Here is a 21,384-nt window from a genome sequence, read left to right as displayed (position 1 = left end):
ATCATTGTTAAAAATATTTTAATTTTTTGTATTTATTTTCAATTTTCTACATTTGAAATAAGGAACGTCAATTTCAATTAAATTTGTTAATATGAATTTAATGATATTATCGTTAATACTCGTACTTAGAAATGAATCTAACTTCGTCACATTTACATTAGTAACAACGGTTTTGATTTGAAACATACCTGCTTCTCAAAAAATTCTCAGGTTTTATAAACAAACTGTTCTAATTAAATACTATAATAACCCGAACTTAAAATTTCTCAAAACCTTTCTTTTACTTTCAGATTTACTGATAAAGGTACTCGCCATCTAGTGGTGGATGCTGATTTTAATAAATTGAATTGTACATTTTCATGCAATAAAATAGATGGATTACATTTTCATGTAATTTTTGAGCTATTTTAATGAAAGTGTTTAAATTTGAGTAGATTCAAGTCTTTTTTGTTAATTTTAACTTTAAAATTAATTTATGTGTTTAAATTTTCGAGCATTTTTCATGCACTTTATATAAAAAATATCGTAACTGATAAGTTAATTTTCAATAAAAATTTTATGTACAAGAACATTAATTGAATGTATGTTCATCTTGTGTCATTGCGAGTTGATGTTCAGAAAAAATTTTGAAGGAAAAGAGATAGGATTTAGCCTATATATTATGCAACTTACATCATTTTTATTTTACGGACATTTCCAGGATGATTATGTAACCTGAATAAGTTTATCGCTGAAAGTACACGCTAAATTAATCTATACAGCTTACAGGGCTCGACGAAGGCAAAGAAAAGGAGAAATATGAAAATCATTCGACTGTCGAGCCGGTTAATAGCTTATCGATTGAGCGCTCAGCGAGTGTAATTCGAATTAGAGATCCGCGCAAATAGAAAATGAGAATATGCACTTCTGCGTTCGATGGATATAATAATACGCGAAATGAGTTTTTTTTATCTCTCAGCACAATGTATTCGTCCTTGATCGACCGTAGCTGCGCTAGCCAAGCAATAGCTGATTGGCCGCGTGTCTGGTCAACTGGAGCGCGGAGCTGTTTTGTCATTGTGCTTACCAATTATTGCTCGAGCTAATCGCGAACTTGCTACTCGGGAAACCGAGCAACTTATTTCACAATGAGATGCATTTTATAAATTCGTACGAGTTTCGCACTCTTCGATTCGTCAAATTGAATTTGATTAAATTTAAAAATTGAAGAATTTCAGCGCGAAGCTTGCGCCCGGGGGAGACGCACGAACAATGCGAACTCGCGTTCGTGGGCTGTCTGGCTGTATGGTAGCTAGACCAATGCCACGGTCTTTTATCACGGTCCGTGCGCTATGCGACTCGTGTACTTCATGCGCGACGCGTATAATTCACCGCTAGCGCTAACCCTGCGCTATATGTATACGATGTGTATTATGGTGTGTGCGTGCATACGGGGCTTGTGCACGTGGCTGCATATAAAAGCCTGGCAGCAGCAGCAGTATGCGTCTAAGCGCGCGCTACAACGACGTGAATTATCCTCGGTGTATTTCTCGAGAAATCGTATAAAGCGTTTGTTGCGAACTATAAAAGATATACACATAATACGCGCGCGGGAGGGCACGTATGTGCGTGCGAGTATGCTGCACTGCAGTCGAGCTCGGTGCTTATGCGCACATTAGTCGCATGCTGTATATTATACCTATTCGTTACTGCAGTTTTCATACGAGAAAAGGAGGATGATAATAAAGCGAAAACAATGATCTATGACTTTTGATTCTTGAAAATATATAATGCCTACTTTCTTAGCTTGACTATTGCATTGTGATCTAAGACTATGGACCAACGGAAATGCAGCTTCGCACATCTCTAGTGTGTTTATTTTCATCAATTATAAATATGTATTTATATTTGCCATCTCTTAGAAGCAAATATTGCCAAGATAACTATTGCTTTTGTTATTAATGATTTTAAAGCTTATCAGTTTTCTCTTATGCATTGAGCACTTGAAGAAAGCTGACAATCATCTAATCGTTTGTTGACTTTATGCACTTCACTTCTTTTAATGTTTGTCTCAAACAAATTACTGAATTGAAATTTATTAAATAGCTGCTCTTGAAACGCGTTCGATTACTTATATTCAACGAAAGTATAATGGCAAAAAAATTGTCAATTTTCCACTTCCACTTCCGTGTGTCGTTATTTTGATTCAAAATTAGGATAAATTTTTTTGCTATTATTTGACTCAAATCGATTATCTTCACACTTAAGTATGTTATTATATTTGAAGTACTGAAATATTCACAATCACTTGCTTCTTTTCATAAAATGCAATCTCAAAGATCCATGCAATAAAATGATCTTCCATCAATTACAAGCGCTTATAAAAAAGTTTTAGGGTTATAATTCGTTATTCAGAATTTTTCTAACCATACGCAGAATCGCACCTTTTTGTCACGTCACCCTCATTTTATTATAAACAATTATAATATTCGTAAAAATAATGTATATTAAAATAACGATAAACATAAAATTTCACTCTACGAACGGACGCGCCAGCCTCAATCTACGGGATCTGACGACATCAAGCTAAGTGAAAAACAAAACTATAAAATTGGTAAAAACATCGAGTTCTATGAAAAGAACATCGAAATCTACACCTCTTACAAAGGTGTGAAATAGACACGCCATGCAAAGCATTGATTAAATTTGAGGCGATGTCGGTTTAACAGGAAGACCAATAAACTCGTAAAAATTAGTAAAAGCTGTCGTCAGGTTCTCACGGATGAGCAGGTGCTGACAGGTACTTTCTCCTATTTTTGTATGCGAAATCTAGTAGTATATATTGAGGACCCACGGAGGCCTCTGGGCGATTCGACTATCAACTTATTCGGTGGGCAGAGCTCACGTCACTTTGTACCACGATTTTATATTATTTAGATTTGTATTAAATTGTGCCACGAGTCCAATGCGGAGTGTAATTTGTAATCGAGACTAGTGCAGTTAGTGCAGTGCAGCCGACCAGGAACACCAGCCAACCAGTTGCAGAGTGAGCCACGATCTACACCGAGAATCGTCCACCAGGCTTATATATATTATTTTTAATTAGTTGAGTAAGCCTAGGTGTAAGTTAAACTTTTGTATTTGAATGGATGAATAATATTGCATTGTAATTTATTATAACAAATAATAACGACTACTCCACTCCACACAAATCAACCACATCATATATACTTTCCCTCGTTGTCACCAGCCAGAATAAAAATAATATATATTATTTATTATAAATCGGCTCTCCAGCCGTAACATTTTTATAAAAAAAACCTAAAAATGCGGACGATACATAATTTTAAGTAATTTTATCTTTCTGTCGGAAAAAATTGTATTACGGAAACAGCTTAAAAATAATAATAATAATTTAGTAACTGTATGGATTTGCGAACACATCAGTTTACTTATTAGTTTGTCAATCTCAATTTTAATGACACATCATTTTTCATGAATCAAAACTGTCACTTGTCATTCAAAGCTGCAGCAAAAGTTTACAGAGGCAGTCACGAACTATAAGTACAATCTGTATAGTGATTACTGATACAGTTCCATGTAAAGTCCAGCGTAGCTTTTCATGACAAGTTGAGAAAAGTATTAACACATACATTTAAACTCGACTGATTGTCACTATAAGAGTTTGGATACTGATGCAGAGTATCTACTTGTACAGAAAAGTCAAACTGATTGGCTTGTATAAATAAATCAGTATTTCGTTATGACCAATGACGAATGATTTTCAGCATAATTCAAGTATTTACTTTTTTGGCGTTATTATATCATGAAAGAGGCAAATAAACAAGCACGTGTAAGAATGTCTCGCTATGCAAGGTGAATAAGGGTTCAGCGAGAACCAAGTAAATAAAACCGTAATATTCATTTCTAATTAAATATTTTTGATAATTTTTTATTGATACAGTTAAAGAGTTGATGATTACATTGATCATATTTGAGCGATATAACTAAGTATTCTGGATAATTATTATTTTACATTATAACGGGTGCACTTGCGGATTCAGTGTGATATTAATTATCTCCCACGTGATCTTTATTATTGATCACCGCAAGCAATAATTGAACAATAAAAGGTACATTCAAAGGTAAAATGAAAAAGAAGAATTTGTATATAGAAGATTCTTTGATGTAGCATGATGAGAAAAGTTGCGTGACTCGACGGAAAGGGTTGGCTTCGACGCATATTGCGAAAATCGTTCGTTAGATGGTCATCGTTATTATTATTCGGCGCTTCATTAATCCACGCGTGCCATTTCGCTGACTTGCATTTAGCCGAGTCCCTTTAACGTATACACATTTAGAGCGAATGAGTCGCGCGCGAGAGAGATCGGCTGGTTTTTTTATCTGTATATAATTACATCAGGGGAAGAAGGGATGAAGGTTGTTGTACCGATACGCCCTTGCCTATCTAATTACCCGGCGTGACATATGCAATTTTCATTCAAAATTACCTGTAGCAAAGCATGTAAAAGGCGTAGGAAATATTTTTAAATTTACCCATGCAAATTGAAGTTTGTAGATGGTTCCATCCTTATATTTTTCATAAGATATTACTTTTGAAAAAATAATAAACAGATTCGCAATATCTTTATCTTAGATGTAATAATTTTTTATCTTGATGATTAACATACAAAAGCTAATCTTTTATTTATTGGAAAAATTCTCTCTTCTTTGGCGACCATTTGTGCGTTTTTGTGCTGTAAAAGCTCATCTTAAAATCCAATCGAATAATTCAACTTTCCGTTGGCTCTATTCACAAAGGAAAAGTCACAGCTGGGGCCCAAAATTTGCTTCCGTTAAAACTTGGCCAGATAGTGATCGCTTAATGCCGAAGAAAGGCCAGAAAAAGACAAATAAAACTTCATGCATAAGCGAATGTTACAAAGTGCGCGATCAGTAATGCAATTCGTGGGTGGTTGAAGCTGGCTGCTGGGCAGAAAAGCAAAAGACGAGAAAAGTAAGGCAAGCTCATTGTTGCGAATAAGCATATATCGCTGCTTAATATTGCTCGAAGCTTTCCATTCATCCCACTCGTTCTTTTTTTTCCTTGGCTGTGTATGTGCCGTTGTTGCCCGCACCTGCTGCATCTGTACAAGTTGCGCGCAGATTCATTATTTTCGCCCCGCGGTATCTTAAACGCCCAAGTAATTGTGCAATGCGCGCTCGCATAAAAACAAGAATACGTTAAATTTATCTCGCGGATGTACGCACCCTCCAGTATATGTATATATTACATTGCGAGTATCTCTGTATACTTATTCAGACGCCCATTCACCGTATGTACGCAAAAAAATGAAGAAGATACTAGTTTCGCTAAGAGTTCTTTTGCGAAGATAGGTCAAAGTCGATTAGATTTTGCGGTAGTTTTTTAAATTATAGGAGCTTTATTTTGCTTGTTCAGCCTTCCAAAAACTGTTGAGGATTTGAACTAATGGCAAAAAGTCAAAATTGGCTTTCTCCAACTGATACACTGTAGAACAGTACTCGAATACATAAGGAGTAACGAGTTGGCGAGAGGCGAAGAACTTTGGAAATTCTTGAAAAGTAATATTTTTTCAAAAACTTTGAGAACTCTTAATAGCTATGAATTAAAAAATTCATCAAATTTTTCTCATCTTTTTGGATCTTTACGCCTTGTCCATTTTTTGATGATTAAAATATAGTAGCGATCGTTTTCTCTAAAGGTTAGTTGATTTTATTAATAAAATTTTTCACAAAAAAAATTTAATGCATGAATATTGTGACTACATTTTTTCAATAAGTAAACGATAAGATTGAACAAAAAAATTAAGACATAAGTGTATTCTTTTTGAGTTGTTTCAGGTTTTTTGAAAACTGAGACAATAATCAAACGTTTAGACGTCTATTTTCAAACTAATACAATTTTATTTTAACAAAATGTAAGTTTTCTTTGCATAAAACAAAAAAACGTTCAAACATAGCACATACGAAATAGTTGAAACAGTTCACGTCATGTATGAATGAAAATGTCCCCTTAAGCATATCTTATTTCCTAATTTTACTAACGAAGTAAGGTAGACACTAATAAGGCGAAGAAAATAGGGTTTATTTGTATAAGTAGGGTGTCTTTGACGAATGATATGATCCTCTTAATACGTCTCGCGCATATAGTGAGCTTACTTATGATACCTTTAGGTTGTAGCCCCTAAAGCCGTAGTCGAAGCCCCATGTGTAAGCTATAGTCCGCACGACGGCTGAACACGCAAATATCGATGTACACCAGTAACATTTTTATCTTATGATATTGAAACCTTGCTCGCATTTACTCTGCAGTTTTCTGCTAATATTTTTATATTTTGATAAATTCATAATTTTTTTATCTGGATTTAGACCATTCAAACGACAACAATACGAGGAAACTCTCCAAAAACGTGGAAAAAAAACATTATTCGTCGAAATAAGTAGGCACGCGTTAAATTGACCATAAGCTTGGCAAGATGCATGAAAATCAATCGATCGATCGGTCATGCACACGCGAGACTTTAAAGATCAGTCTCATCGGGTCTATCAAAGTGCCGAGAGCCGGAACAAAGCGAAATCTTGGCGCTGTTGGGTTCTACGGTAGATAACGATCCCCAATCAGCGAGCCGCGCTGCTGCAGCAGTACGCAGAGGCAAGTACAGCGTAGAGGGCCAAGCCTCTGATTGAAGACAAAAAAGGAGAAGCAGTCACACGAGTGAGTGGCAGCTAATGCGATAAAAGGGGGCGTCTCGAGTGTGTATAGCTTATATACATGGAGACGCGCGCGGACACACGAGCTGTATAGCGTGCGAGAGAGGTAAGCCGCACACCGCCACCGCCGCCTACGTGCGACTACATATTCTATACCTGTGTATAAGGTACTGCTGCGCCCACGCGCTCCAGCGCTGCTGATTGCACAATGGGATTGTACCCTGCCCGGGCCTTACGTATATTATGTGGCGCGTATCATTCTTTTATTTCAATGAAAGACGCGTATATATTATATACCGCGCATGGCTTGCGCGCGCTAATGTCCAGTGCAAGTTCGATACGGAGGATGTAAAGTCGATTGATAAGTTGCCGCGATACGTCACGCAGGATTATAAACCCAGTGAAATTTTTTTCTCTAATTTATTCATTCTATACTTTTGCTGTCTTATAAAATTTTAATATTCACGTAAATGTAATGTTTAAATTAAAAATTCATTGTAGATTATTTATTTGAATTAAAATTGAATTAGTTTTATTATCACGCGAAGATAATAACTAAATATTTATAGACCTGTAGAGCTTATAATAAAAGCTTATTGAAAAACTAAATATTGGAATACACGTTATTTTTACCTTAAAAAATTGGAACATTTTTGAAAAAGTCTACGACTGCATTAATTTGCAGAGCTTTTTCCAGCAACAACGCGTCCTTCATAGGCTTTAGGAAAGGATGCCACAGGTTTCGTCTCCTCTTTTTGCATCAGCAGCAGCTACAGAAGCAGCAAAATTCATTTTTTTCCCTCATCTTTTTCTCCTTCACGCTCGAATATTCGATGGCTATCTCGCACGCTATCTTAAAAGCCCGCGCGCGCTTGCACGCGGCACATAAATCAGGGATTTCGCGCGCATTATATGGGTTCGAGCCGCACGATTAAGGCACACGGTGTAAATTACTGTGACTCTCTCGCCGCCGCCACGAGACTGCATCATACGCGTATTGGATATCGCGCGCTCTGCAGCCGGATACGAGTTAATGTCGCATCGTCTTACTCTCCGACTGTGCAGGGCGCACACACGATACGGCAACGCGCGGCCAGCGAGTCCAGGAGTAATTTCGCGCTCTGGGACTCTGCAAACTCTTGTCTCTCTTTCTCTTTCTGTGAATGTGCGTATTTATATTATTTATACACTCGCGCTTACGTTCGACATATTCGAGATGTTTTTGCAAATAGTCGGAATTACAAATCGCCGGAAGATCTAACGCAATCTCGTGGGCTTGTTAGCTGACTAGACTCCGTCAAAACCATGTTTTGACTTATACAATACTTTTGACTTTTTCCCTTGCAGACTTACGGATAAAGGAATACTCACCATCTAGCGGTGGAAATAATAATTTATTAGTCATTAGGTCATTATTTATGTTAAGCATTTCTACCAGAACAATCGAAAGAAAAAGTTATGTCATTGAACTTACTTTTTCCAATGTATGGAGGGATAATTACTTTTTTCGGATAAAAAGGACTTATTCAATAAGATTACGATATGCAATCATTAATTGTACTTTTTAAGTTGGGTACATAAAAGGTAACTTGTACATGTAACTTTACAAATTCATCTGTGTTTAAAAAGTGTTGCCATTACACATATACCGATAATAACATTTTTATGACATGTATAATGCCAAATAATGACATAATTATAAATGCCAAATTTAAGAAACTTTTTTTTGTTACAGGTAAGAATTATCCATTTCATCCTTTATTTGTCATTGAAATCGCAAGTAAGAATATATTATCTTACATATTATACAAAATATATTTACAAAAATGACAATTTTAAGTTTCACAAATTTGGGTACCTTTTTTCTTATTATACCCATAAATATTTCGTAAGGAAAATTATTATGAAGAATTGTTTAATATTAATAAAAGAGGATGGTGTCTCACATACCAAAGAAAATTGCATTTTTAGCCCTTTCCATGAACTATTCACCGAAAAATGTGACATCATCGATAGCCTGCACACACTCAAAATCACACACAGAGGCACGCACTCATTTATCTACCATGCACGATCTCTCATATGCTCTCTATGCGCTTGGATGTTGCTGGTACATATAGAAAAAAAAATAACAGCAACGAGGTGGACAGTAAATCATCGACGTGGAGGTTACTGTTGCAGCTTCAGGCGAGAAAGTATTATCTTCGTCGTGAATCTTATTTTTCGTTCTCTCTTGCTGCTCTCTTGCTCTTGCTTGCTCGCTCGCTTGGGCGCACGAGCAGCCCAGGCTTTTGTCTCTATTTTGCGCGCCGAGAATATAAGGCATATTACGACCGTGTACGCAATAGCTGCGCAGCCGTCGCAGTTGCTGATGCCACTATTTTCGAATGGTAATAGTAAACATTTTCTGAACTCGATATTTTCATAAGCATTAACGTAAATATTTCGAAAACATGTAGCCTATCTCTAGTAGCGTCTAATATTGTCCATACCCACATGAATGTATTAAAAATGGTGATCGCTTGAATATCGAGCGTTAATCGAGATTTCAAGATTAAGCTCCTTTTTTACGTGTACCTAAATTTATGACTCTTACCGGAACTCACGATGGTAGGTATTATAGTGCCAAAGGAGCAGCATAGATGGAACGTGAGAATGAGTATGCATTTTTATAAGATTCATGACGAATGGAAAAATGCATTTGAGCATTGGTGCAGATGTACAACGTTTGATACGCTATCGGTACAATAGACAACATTAAACGGTATTCAGAACTTTGAAGAAAAAAAAGATTATCGAGCTTCATTAAACTCTCAATCGCACTCCACATCTTTTCTCCGGACTTGTCTTCTCTTGCATAGGAAATGGGTCCCACAGAGTAATAACAAAATATTCAGTGTAAGAGGTCGCGTTCGAGAAGAAGGTATGACCCTGTATTGCATGTAACAGTACATGCAACTCGCCTGTGGAGTTTATTATAATAATATCAATATAGCGAAACTCATCTCTGTCCAGGCACGGCATGGCAAAGGTCGTATAAAGAAGCTTTGCGGTATGCAGTATACCGATCGCAAGAAGTTTCTTTCTATTGTTAAAACTTGCCATCGGTCACGAATTGTATTTTTCTTTTACTCGCACTTGCATACACGCGTCCCTATGTACATACACAGATATATAATATGCATCGCGTGAAATGCGTGCTATGCCAATCCACGAAGATATCGGCTATACAATACCTTCACATACATAGACCCTGTTAGAAAATAATACAACGAGATTTTCGTATATCTCCCTTCGCGCTGCTATACGAGAGATCTTATTTTCTTCTTATATGCGCGCGAAACAGTGTGGCGTTTGCCTCGCTGTGATCTTCCGGCTATACATACCTATACACGTGGCTGCTGCTTGCCAACCCTGCATTATGTATAGCAGTCACCTATGCTCATTGTTTCTGCCATCGAGCAGCAGAGCAGAGCTGCTTCTTAGAAATAATGATGTTGTCCGCCGCAGAATCTCGCCCCAATCGATACAGTTGTATGCTTAATTGAGATGTTACCTGCACTGAAGATGACCGTTGGTACAATACTTGAACTTTCCTATCTCTAATTTTAATTTTGCATATGCATTTTTGTCGTTGGCGTGAGTTGTTCTAATTTTACAGACCTCATCACGATTCTCCAGCACGATTCCAAGGATCATTTGTAGAATTGTACATTTGAAACATGCCAAACCTGGTATTACTTGAAATATTTTATAATAAACTAAATTGTCGTCTCTCCTTCAACTGTATAATCGGCCATTCGATCGCCATAAAGATTTTCTCGAGATCGCATCGAAGCTACATAAGCACATTCTCTGTAATTAGGCTATCTCAATCTCAGTTGAAGGTAAATTGGTGTCTTAGCTTGTACGAGTACACACACGATATATGAGCCGCTCGTATGCGCTCGGTCAATGACAAGCGCAAAATCAATCGGTTACGTCCAATGCACACGAATACTCAATCGTGTACCCTAATTCAAAAGCAACAAAGCTTCCATTATACATTTTAGTATGGAATAAAAAAAACGTTAATGATGGACATGAATCGAGTGCAATGTTTCTCAAGTTTTCTTAATTATTGCGACCCAAACAACTGATTACAAAATTTTTTTTTGCATTATACTCTAAAATTAATTTCTTTACTTGATTTTGACAAGCAAATTACTCATCGCTTTCTTTTGAAAAAGTTCTAATCAGCCTAAAAAGTCATTTAATTTATGACTATAAACGTCACGAGGATAAGCATCCTCGAAGCGAAAACGTGTGGCATTTACATGTATATGAAGCCATCCTCGTTATCCCGAGATATATTAGGTGTTTACGAGGCCGAGAAACTAACATGCACCAAGCCCGGAACTTGGCTCTAAAACAGTAGTTGTATAGAAGAGCGAAAACGAGGCAATTTCACTATAGTCCTTAAGAGCAAAAAAAAAATGAAAAAAAAGTTAACCGAGCATACGCCACACGATATATATACCTACGTGCGATGCGTGTATCCGGGATGGAATAAAAAGAGAAGAAGATATATAAGGCCCAATTCAGCGCCATTAAGGTGCGCTAATACCCGTGTAAGTGAGCTTACGCGCCGCAGCTGTTCATCGCGTCTATATATCGCATACGCTGTGTTATACGAGTACAGCTAGCAGAACTTTATGATTCAACGTATATAAAACATAATGCGTAGCTGCAGCATGTGTACATAAGAAATACGGCGCTGTCGGTATATTCATTATTGGTGTTGGCTGGATAAACATTGCCTCGCAGTGTGAACATTTTTTCGTAATTTTGCAGATGACGTTATAATTATCATAATTATGAATAGCGTGAGCTTTGATTTACGTGGCAAAAATATTCGAAATAACAAAGCGAAGTGTAACATTGTTTTTTCTTGACAAAACTTGGAAAAACGAAACACATGCTCAAATTAGTAGGAAGAGAGCAAATGAAGTTGAAAAAGGATTGAAGTTGGAATAAAATATAGCGTCGTGTCCATCGATTCGATTTAAACTTGCCCCGATGGATGCCGCGAGTAAAAAAGTGCTTTATTTTTCGGTCTCTTTCTCCATTACTTTAATCCAGTGTCAGGCAAAAAATTACCTTCTGAAGCTTACCGCATGCGCTCGCGCGTGCGAATGAAAAAAAGGCACACAGGGTCTTATGGTTCACCGTATAAAAGCCGAGAGAGATAATAAATTAGCTCTCTTGCGCGCGAGAGAAAGAGAGAGAAGTAAATCGAACGTCGAACCTTGGCCGCCACCAGCGGGCTCGATGTAAAATCCATCCTAGTCGAAAAACGAAGAATTTAATTATAGTTGGTGCTGAATCACAGACCTTTCTATCTCTTTCTCTTTTCCTCTTTTTTTCACCTTCTTCTCCCTTTCCCTAAATCGATACTCACTTATAATTTATTTCCTATGCTCATAAGTGAGTTTTTAGTTTACTTTTTATGGCGGTGTTACCGATATTTAAATACAAAAGCTACGTGAAAATTGACTCTATAAATTGATGAAAAAATCAATTCAAATTTAAAAAAAATAATATCGCATAACCTAAAGTCGTCGATATCCAATAAGTGAAAAATAGATTCTGAGCGTTAAGTCCGAACGAGAAGAGGTCGGAGGTGTCAGCTGATTATATGAGTCAATGCAATGTCTTTCAATTAACAACAGATGGAATTAAATAAAAAAATACACTGCACACCCTGAGCTCGTTTTACTTCATCAGTCATCAAGACATCGGCGCGAAGAAAGAAGCTAGCAATTGTATCACAGTGCCAGCCGCTAAGCGTTGTTATAGCAATCGGGCGGGAAATCTGCGTCATAGGTCCTGATTTTGACCCAGTGATAAAATGGCCAAACAAAAGCGCGCAAAGCACCTGACGCCGCTACTGCTGTTTTCGGGCCAGTCGCAGCACCTGGCGAAAACAGCAACGACCGACGTGTATTATAATGTACAACGAAAACGGAGTTGCTCGTTACTGAGAGACTTTTTTCTGACCTGTATTATTACTCCTTCCGTGCGTGCGATCAATCTCACTCATACGCAATAATTAACTACTATTAGTCTCGGATCGTTCAAATACAATTGATGTCAGCTGCGTTTCTTGAAAACCATTATAATATTTTTGTTTATAGTTGCAACGATAAATATTTTGAACAATTAGGAAGGGTTGTCTTGCTCCCTTGTTGATGACTTGCTTTGCTGCTGCCTTTCTCGAGCGTATCTGTTATTTAATTGCTAAATTATGGCGTGCAGAAATCTTAAATAATTGTTCGCTTCTTCTCCTTGCCCAGAAGACAATAAACTAAAGCTTAAAGAAGATATCTGATCCAGTGTTCAAGTAATAATTTTTGTTAAATGGCGAATCTAGATGGCGTTGGCCGAATTCTTAATAATCGAATAGTAAAGTTAAACTAATAATATCTAAAATCCATTGCTGATCCTCCAATATTCCAATTGCTTTCACAGAATGCTAGATTTAAAAAGTTTAAAAGTAGAATCGGTGTTTACTTTTATTGACTGGCAATAAGCATATAATAGAAAATGTGACTCACATAGGTTTTTAGCGTACATAGCAAGCACGTTTTGGCAGGATATAATTTAGCAGGTTTGTAGGTTAAAATATTTGGTAATAATGTTTGGAAATATCTCGTAAATAAGTATTATTGAACTGGATTTAGTATATTTCATGAATGAAAAAACTCATAATTCCAGGATTATTCGTCAGTTGAGCTGCAATTAACAATAATAACTTAGATTGTACTAAGATTGTTGTTGGAACTGTTTCAGTTCATTTAACATTAGTTGACTATCATCAACATTAGTCTCTCCGATGCTATGCCGTGAAAGTAAAACCAACAAAGCTCCTTCATCAACTGCTGCGACGTCAAGCCGCATCAAACTTCGCATGTTGAGTTTATGGATACATAATTGCATTGGCTTTACGCGCTCTCTCTTACTCTGTCTTTCTCCCTCGCTCTCTCGCTGTTTCGTGTGCAAGTGTAATAGCATCGCGAGCGTAAAATAATAGACTGCCTCCGCCTGACACGATAGCTAATTAGGTTGTATCGGATTTTGCACGAGCAGCGGCGGCAGAGTTGTGTACGTACCGACAAAGGTCGCGAGAACGAGGATGCGCATTTAGAAAAGGCTGCGCAGCCCGTCCAGACTCGCGCAAGCAGAGAGCAGCCAAGACTCACGTGGCTATTTATTAGTCGATGATTTATAGTCTCCGGAATATCTCTCGATATAGTCTATGATTTTTAACGCGCTATTTACTCCGCTAATGATTTCGTGCGCTCCTCTCGTGCATCCTCTGTATTATATATTAAATGCCCTAACGTGCTTTATATGAAACTTGAACAGATTTTTCGATTTTCTAATTTTTTTAATCGCGCACACCTCTTAATGCGCTGCATCGGAGCTGATCGCATAATGAAGGTATTTATTTCGCGTGATGAAATATTTTCGGAGAAAATTTTTACTCCAATAGGTTTAATAATATCGTTCAAAGGATTAGAATTAGGAACTTTTGAAGGATCTCTATTGCGAGTAGGAAATAGTAAACATCTACTTTGCGGCTAAAGTACGGTGGAAGCTATTTTAATATCGGCTCTTACGATCGTTCGATCTTAATGTGTATACACAGGAGCTCTAAAATTATTACGCTTTAATGGGTGCTGTATGCAGCAGCGGGCAAAATTGAAGCCCAGACTGAGAGCATAAAAAAAGGCACGAGTTTGTCGCAGTTCTCTCGCGTATTTGTACGTGCGCCGTGTATATCCATTTCCCCCCTGGTCATTAATTACCGTGAAGCGCTCACAGTGCGCGCGGCCGAGTTGCGTGCACGCGTCGCGTCGAGAGCAGCGAGCGCGCGCGCCATACTATACGGTAAAAATCAAAAGCCAAGCTCGAGCTTCGGTGCTGCTGCTCTCTTCAGCGCCAAGCGAACATCAAACGAATAGTGTGCGTTTATTAAACGACGAGATTCATCGCTCGCTCTCTCGTATACGTACATACGTCTCGGTAGTCATCGTCGCCGGCGTCGTCGACGCGTCGCTATGCAGCGCTCCCCCATTCGCTCGCTCGCTCGCTCGCACCGAGAGATGTACTATGTATAAAGTGCCGGAGCCGCAAGCTGCCGAGTGTCTTAGAGGGTACAAACTCGAGCTCCTATACAGACTACCGCACTGCGCGCGTATATATATACTAGCTTTTACTGCTGCCATTGCCACTGCCACTGCCTCTCCTCTCGCGACGCGCGCGTTACTTTCGCTGCTCTTATTAACGTTAACGAGGCAGCCACGACGACGGACGTACACCAAGATTTGAATCGCGTGCAGCAGCAGCAGCAACGACACTGAAGCTCGCCCCGTAACTGCGGAGATAGCTCTTTTTGGAGCTCGAGCAACTCAGCATCCATCTAACACACAGCTTAGCCTTGACTTCTCGCTTCGCTTCTTCTTCTTTTTTTCCGTGTGCATATGATGAGCCGGTTTCTTTTTGATTATCTCGCTGAAATGCATGCCCGATCGTGTGCCAGATATATTCGCGTGTCGGGAGAAAAATAGCTCTCGCTTTGCTGCTGCTGCTGTGTTGCAGCAAACTGCGCTTGCACTGCCTACATGGCTGCCCTTCATCGTAATGGCGCGAGAGTTGAGTCGCGCGTTGCCACGATTTCGAGAGAACGTTGCAGCTCTTAGACGCCAGCCACCGATTGCCATCTTTCCGCAAGTTTGTTTACTTCTTTCGAGTTGGTAATTAAACACCGATGTCGAGGCGATAACTGCGCCTTTCATGTGAAATCATAAATCTCTGCCGCCGAGAGATCATCCTTTGCTCTTACAACTCCAAATTTGCGTTCTTTACACAGGCGAAAACATGAAATAACATGGCGAAGTAGCATTCTAATAAGCTCGTAGCTGCACCTCTTTACAAGTCCGTAAAATCAGATAAGAATATGATCGACTGTTTTCAAAATTTTGTGAGGTATCTAAAAAACTTATTTCAGCATCCAAGAAGAACTGATATAGACACTGTTAATAGATAATGTCCATGAAAAAGTTACTCAATGCATTTAAAATTATAAATAACATTTACAGAACCACTAAGCAAGTATAAAATTAGTAAGAATTTATAATACACTGCTGATGCGAAGATCAAGAAATAGATGAAAAATCACACCACGGTTATTTTGAAAAGAGACGAAAAAGCTCAGTTTAACGTGAACTCATCCGATATGAATAAGATTTGTCGACAAATTATTCAAAATAATCTAGTCATATTGCAGCTTAAAACACATTAAAAAGTAAAAGGACTCGTACGAGAGAGACGCCTAGATTACGTTTGGGCACGAGATATGCATTAATGTCACAGAGTACACGCACGTAAGAAATAAGAGGGAACGAGAAGGAAGAAGAGGTGCAAAAAAAGCCCGAAGAAAGGGAAGCAGCTTGGCAGGCAAGTACACACAAACACAAGTGTGCATGCAGCGCAGCGGCAGTAGTAGGTAGTAGCAAAGTGCCATGACAAACAAGTGGCAGTCAGCGAATCCAAAGACTACGTGAGCCGTAACTACCTACAAGGCGTGTATATGCACGAGTGACGCGTAGTCGTATATGTATGTACTATATGTACTTAAGTCGCGTCGACTGGCAAATACATAATTCGTGTATATGTATGTATGGACGTGTGCGCATGTGAGTATGCGATGCCTCGTTTCATTTTCTCATACCCATGCGCGCGTATCTAGAAGGCATAGAGACTCGACGTAAATACACCCGCCTGCGCGCATACGTTATGCAAGTCGTTCGGCTGTTTTGCTCTCTGCCACACCGCATAACTTTTTACTTTTTTTTCTCCGCTTTTTTTTCATCTCTGTCATCGTTGTCTCGCAGTTTGAAAAACAACGTGCCCTGCGCGCCCGCCACACACATACTCACACACACTGTGATGCGACAGGGAATTTTTATATTCGAACAGCGGCGCTGGCGATCAGCTCCGGTAATCTTGTATATATCGCGGTTCAACGCGAAATTCGCAAGCTTTTCTCGTGAATTATCCCGTTTGACGAGTATTTTTTGTTTATAGCGATACAATCGAGCTGCGACGTAAAAATAAAACCTAAACTTTGTACTCAAAGAGTGTTTGGTGTTTTTTTCTTTGGCTCGCCTCGACCATTTTATATTTCAAACAGAAATAAGTCTTTTTCACCCTGGAAAAGGAGGGTAACGAAGGAAAAAATAGAAGCTTGAAATTTCAAAGGCGTAAAAGGTGGCGTAGCTATACTGATACGTATCTCTCTGAGGTTCGCTTAAAAAATCTTATTTCTTTACGGACAAAAGCCAGGCAAAAAAGTTGCCCCTTGCGAATATCTTTCTTTGGATCGCTTGGTCATCTGAGCTTTTTCGCTCTCTTACGTCTCTACTCTATACGTCAAAGTTGTGGTCTTTCTGAAATAGATACGATCAATTTACGGAAAATATCTTTGATTATTAGAATTCGTATTTCTCGTTTACTTTTGCCAAATTCTACAGCCTAAATTTTCCTCTGTCCACATACCAAAGTCGCGGCAATTCGTCGTATTAACGTTGAAATCTGACGAGTATACGGAGAAAAACCCTCGCTGCATATATAACAGGTTGCATTGCGAATCTACCCCCTCGGTCTAAGCTAACTCTCACGCATCTCGCGTGCTTTTACCGCAAAGCTGCGCAATTGTCTCGTCCTTATAATATACCTGAGCGCTGCCTGGGCGAAAGTGCAGCGCTGCACGAGCGAATCTCCTTTCTCCCCGTTCGTCTGCTATCATTTATACATGTACGCAACGCACGAGCCGAGTTTTCTTTTTATTTTCGGGCTTTCATCCTGAATGTATGCAGTGGCAGATAAATATGCTAGACTAGACGTACTACCGAGAGAGCTACAAACAGAAGAAGATACGTATGTAATGAGCATGGGCCGCGCCACTGCGTGTACGCATGTGTTTTTTCATACGTGCTTTTTATGCGTCTGCATATTATGTGGTTGCATTTCTTTTTTTTTTTCTTTTTTTTAAACCTTTTTATGTACACGTGTTTTGAGTACATGTTTTTGCCAACCAACTATTGTATCTAACGAGTATTGGTTGGTAAATAACAATAACGATGAAATAATCCCATTAAAATAAATGAAACGATAAATACAAATTACAATGACGTTAAAACTATATCCACGTCATAAATTTGTTTGGTTTTTAAATTGAATGAAAAAACAGTTGATTACTTATACGCTAGGACGAAAATTTTAAATTACTTTGAAAAATTCCATATCCTTATATATTAGTGGCAACTTACTTTTGCTCAAAAAGAGAACCCGCTTTATCTAGACTGTATGGTCGAGAATCGCTTCGACCGTAACCTGGAAAAACTGGGCTAACTTTGCCATCGCCGTAGGCGGCAACTTTGTATCTAGCAAGACTTGCATGATAGATCCGGTGACTTGTGATTTTAAATTCTCTTTGCATGCAGACTTTACAAGGATGGACAGATCATGGAGTATGTGAACAATTTCGAAAACCCAACTTTGGCTCAGAGCTTGATTCGACATTTTTCAAATGTATCGTGCAAATGTTTATGAGCTTTAATAATAATTTTTATTTTTGCTACTTTTCCCGATTAAAAATTTACGTTCGTCATTCTTCACGGCGATGGTTCATTAAATAATCGAAGAAATACTACATTATATTACTAAAAAAATACAATTCTGTACTTTTAAATAATACAATTTTGAGTCTGATTCGTCTACGAACTTCTTTTGTAGAAATTGAGAATATTCTACCTGGGTTAATATACTAATACTGCGATCTAAACGCTTTCGTAATCTTTTTCCTGAATTTTGGTGTTAGCTTATCAACATCACCTCGTTGTAAAATTGATCTTTTGTTTAAATATCTTTCTAGGGCTGCAGAGCGACTTATCCAGTTCTATTTGCTCGTGAAAACTGTAATTTGAATTTATGTTAATTTTTGTGCTAACGAATCCTTCCGCTGCTACAACGCAGATATAGGCACTCGCGCGTGAAATTTATAACCTTTGACGTGCGAATAGGGCAACGAGAACGTCGGCGTCGACGGTGGCGAAGAGGAAGGGATGGAAAAGTGTGCGTTATGCTATGTGTATACGGTGCTCTCCTCGCTGTGTTGCGTTTGAAACAACGAAACTAATATTAAAATTATTCGAGCGCAGTAGCGGCGTCGGTAGTAGTGCTGGCTGTGCGAAAATTGCAGAAGCGCGTAACTTGGCATCGCGCGCAGAGATTAATTCGTTTAGGCTCGAGACCTAGTCTTGTCCTCTTTGTTTTGCGCGTACTTTCTCTCTGACGGACGAGATTGCGTCGCGTCGGCAAAGTTACGCTAACTTTTCGCATCATGCAGCAATATAAGCAACGTTGCTTGTTTCGAGCCTGATTTTGCTCTCTCTCTCTCTCTCGCTTCATCCCTCTTTCTACTGATGCTGTTCTCGGATGAAGATGCCAATTTCAGGGCTCAAGTGGACCAGTCGCCAAGTGCCTCCGCAGTTGTGCCTCTATAGTTCGTTTGAGCGTTCGTTTGTTTTGTATCATTCGGTAGAGAAGTAAATTCTCGATTCAATAGAAACAAGGCCCTTTACTTCTTTGTCGTGATTATTCCATTTTCAAATAATTTTTCATGGATAAAAAATTTCGATCGAATAATGAGTTTTGTAAGTAGCTATGAAATTTTGAAAAAAAACGGCCCACTTTTGTTTAGAATATATCGAGTTCCAATGGCTCTTACATATCCAAGAAACTTTTTCGTTGGCAAAAAACTAGTTACAAAATTTTAATCATTTATATCAGGGATGTCTTCAGAAAATATCTAAAAGGCTGCTTTGCTTATTAGTAAATCATACAAATTATTTCAATTATATCTGTAAAAGTACTTTCTACCTACTCGCATCATGTTTGCACATTTACACTGATCTCTAATTTTCTGCAGCTCGAATAGGAAAACTTGTCGAGTAACTTGTGTTCTGATGTAAGTAGTCATTGTCATTTCAGTTGACATCCATTGCATTAGATCGGTGGATTTCGCTCGTGAAACGTTCTAATCTTGAATTAAAAATATTCTTATTAAGTTAATCATTTGATAATTTGTTTCGTTGCCTCAGCTCACTTAAAATCATCCGCTGTAAGAGTTACATTCATAAAATATATGCATCTCGTCTTCGCAAATACTTTCACGCGCGCATTGGCACGATTTGCATCAAGAAAGGGATAAGAAAAACAATCGTCGACACTTATTGAGAGGGATCCGAAGTAGGCGCAATTGTGCATCAATTGAAAATCAGCTACCTGGACACAAAGGTGCGATGCAGACTATACACGCGCGCGTTCAGTGCGCCATTGCTGCAGCCGTGTCTGCGGATAGCTTTGACAAATCGTTGCCGCTTTCCATCGCGCGTACGCTGCTCTATTCCGGCACGGCATGCCGCTGTAAATAAAGCCTGCAAAGTACCGCTGACCTCGCTGCCGTGATGTCGTTTCGAGCTTTCCACTGCATCGCGAGCGTCGAGAATCGTCAAAAGTCTAGCTGTGTGCATCTCGTTCAAGCGTTTCTTTTGTCCGAGCTGTAAGTGGCTGAATGTCGAGGATCCTGTTGTCTGCTGAGAGAAAAAGGAGAGAAAGAGACGACTTAGAATCTAGACGGTATAACGGGTCACGCTATGAATCCAACTTATAATACACCTCGAACTCTCGCATCTTCGAGAGAAGCAAAAAAAACAGCAGCCTCGAGTCGTTTCGACTCTGTCAAATTTAAGATTTCGCAATACGTCCGCGCAGGCCGTCGATGCTGAGAAAAACTCGTGCAGCCGCACTGAGTAGCTGCTCAAATGCGATCTCGCTTTGCATTTGCAATGCGCAGTTGTCCGAACAGGTCGATTTGTATCGACGACAACTTTTACACACGTTGTCGTTGCGATGTTGTTGTCGCTTCGTTCTCACTCTCGCACTTCCTCGTTATTATTATCCCCTCAAAGACAGCAGCCTCTTCTTTTGCTCTTACTTGCCGTGCGCTATATTATAAGTGCGCGAGCTGCAACACACACACACACACACACACACACACACACATACACAGCTCGAGAGCATCTGTCGCGCTCATCGGACGTTCCGGAGAATGCATTAATCTGCTATCGCTACTCTCTTCCATATATACATTCTGCCGTGTTTATAAACGTGTATGCAAGATGTATATATACACCGAGAGGGCATGGAACTACCCGCAGCTTGTTATTTCCATCTTCTTGTTCGTATATACACACGCGAACACACACGTAAGAACAAGCCAAGAGCCGCATAGCCATTGTGAAATTCAATGAACGAGTTCGAAGAGTTGGCTGTAACCCTTTCAATACATGCTCTAGAAACGGCTTGTACGCCTCGTATGGACGATTCGGGTGTTGCTCACTGGGACTCGGTAAATATAATATGAACAGGTTGGCGCATATTATTTATTAAAAAACATGAAAAGGCAAAGTTTCATTTAGTATTGAAAGAATATACTAAATCTATCTGAAATCCTATCTTATACAGATTGAGGCCTTATCAAAA

The sequence above is a fragment of the Trichogramma pretiosum genome, unplaced genomic scaffold (assembly GCF_000599845.2).
Source record: "Trichogramma pretiosum strain Unisexual culture from Peru unplaced genomic scaffold, Tpre_2.0 scaffold2, whole genome shotgun sequence".
Taxonomy (NCBI): domain Eukaryota; kingdom Metazoa; phylum Arthropoda; class Insecta; order Hymenoptera; family Trichogrammatidae; genus Trichogramma; species Trichogramma pretiosum.
This window is presented reverse-complemented; position numbering follows the sequence as displayed.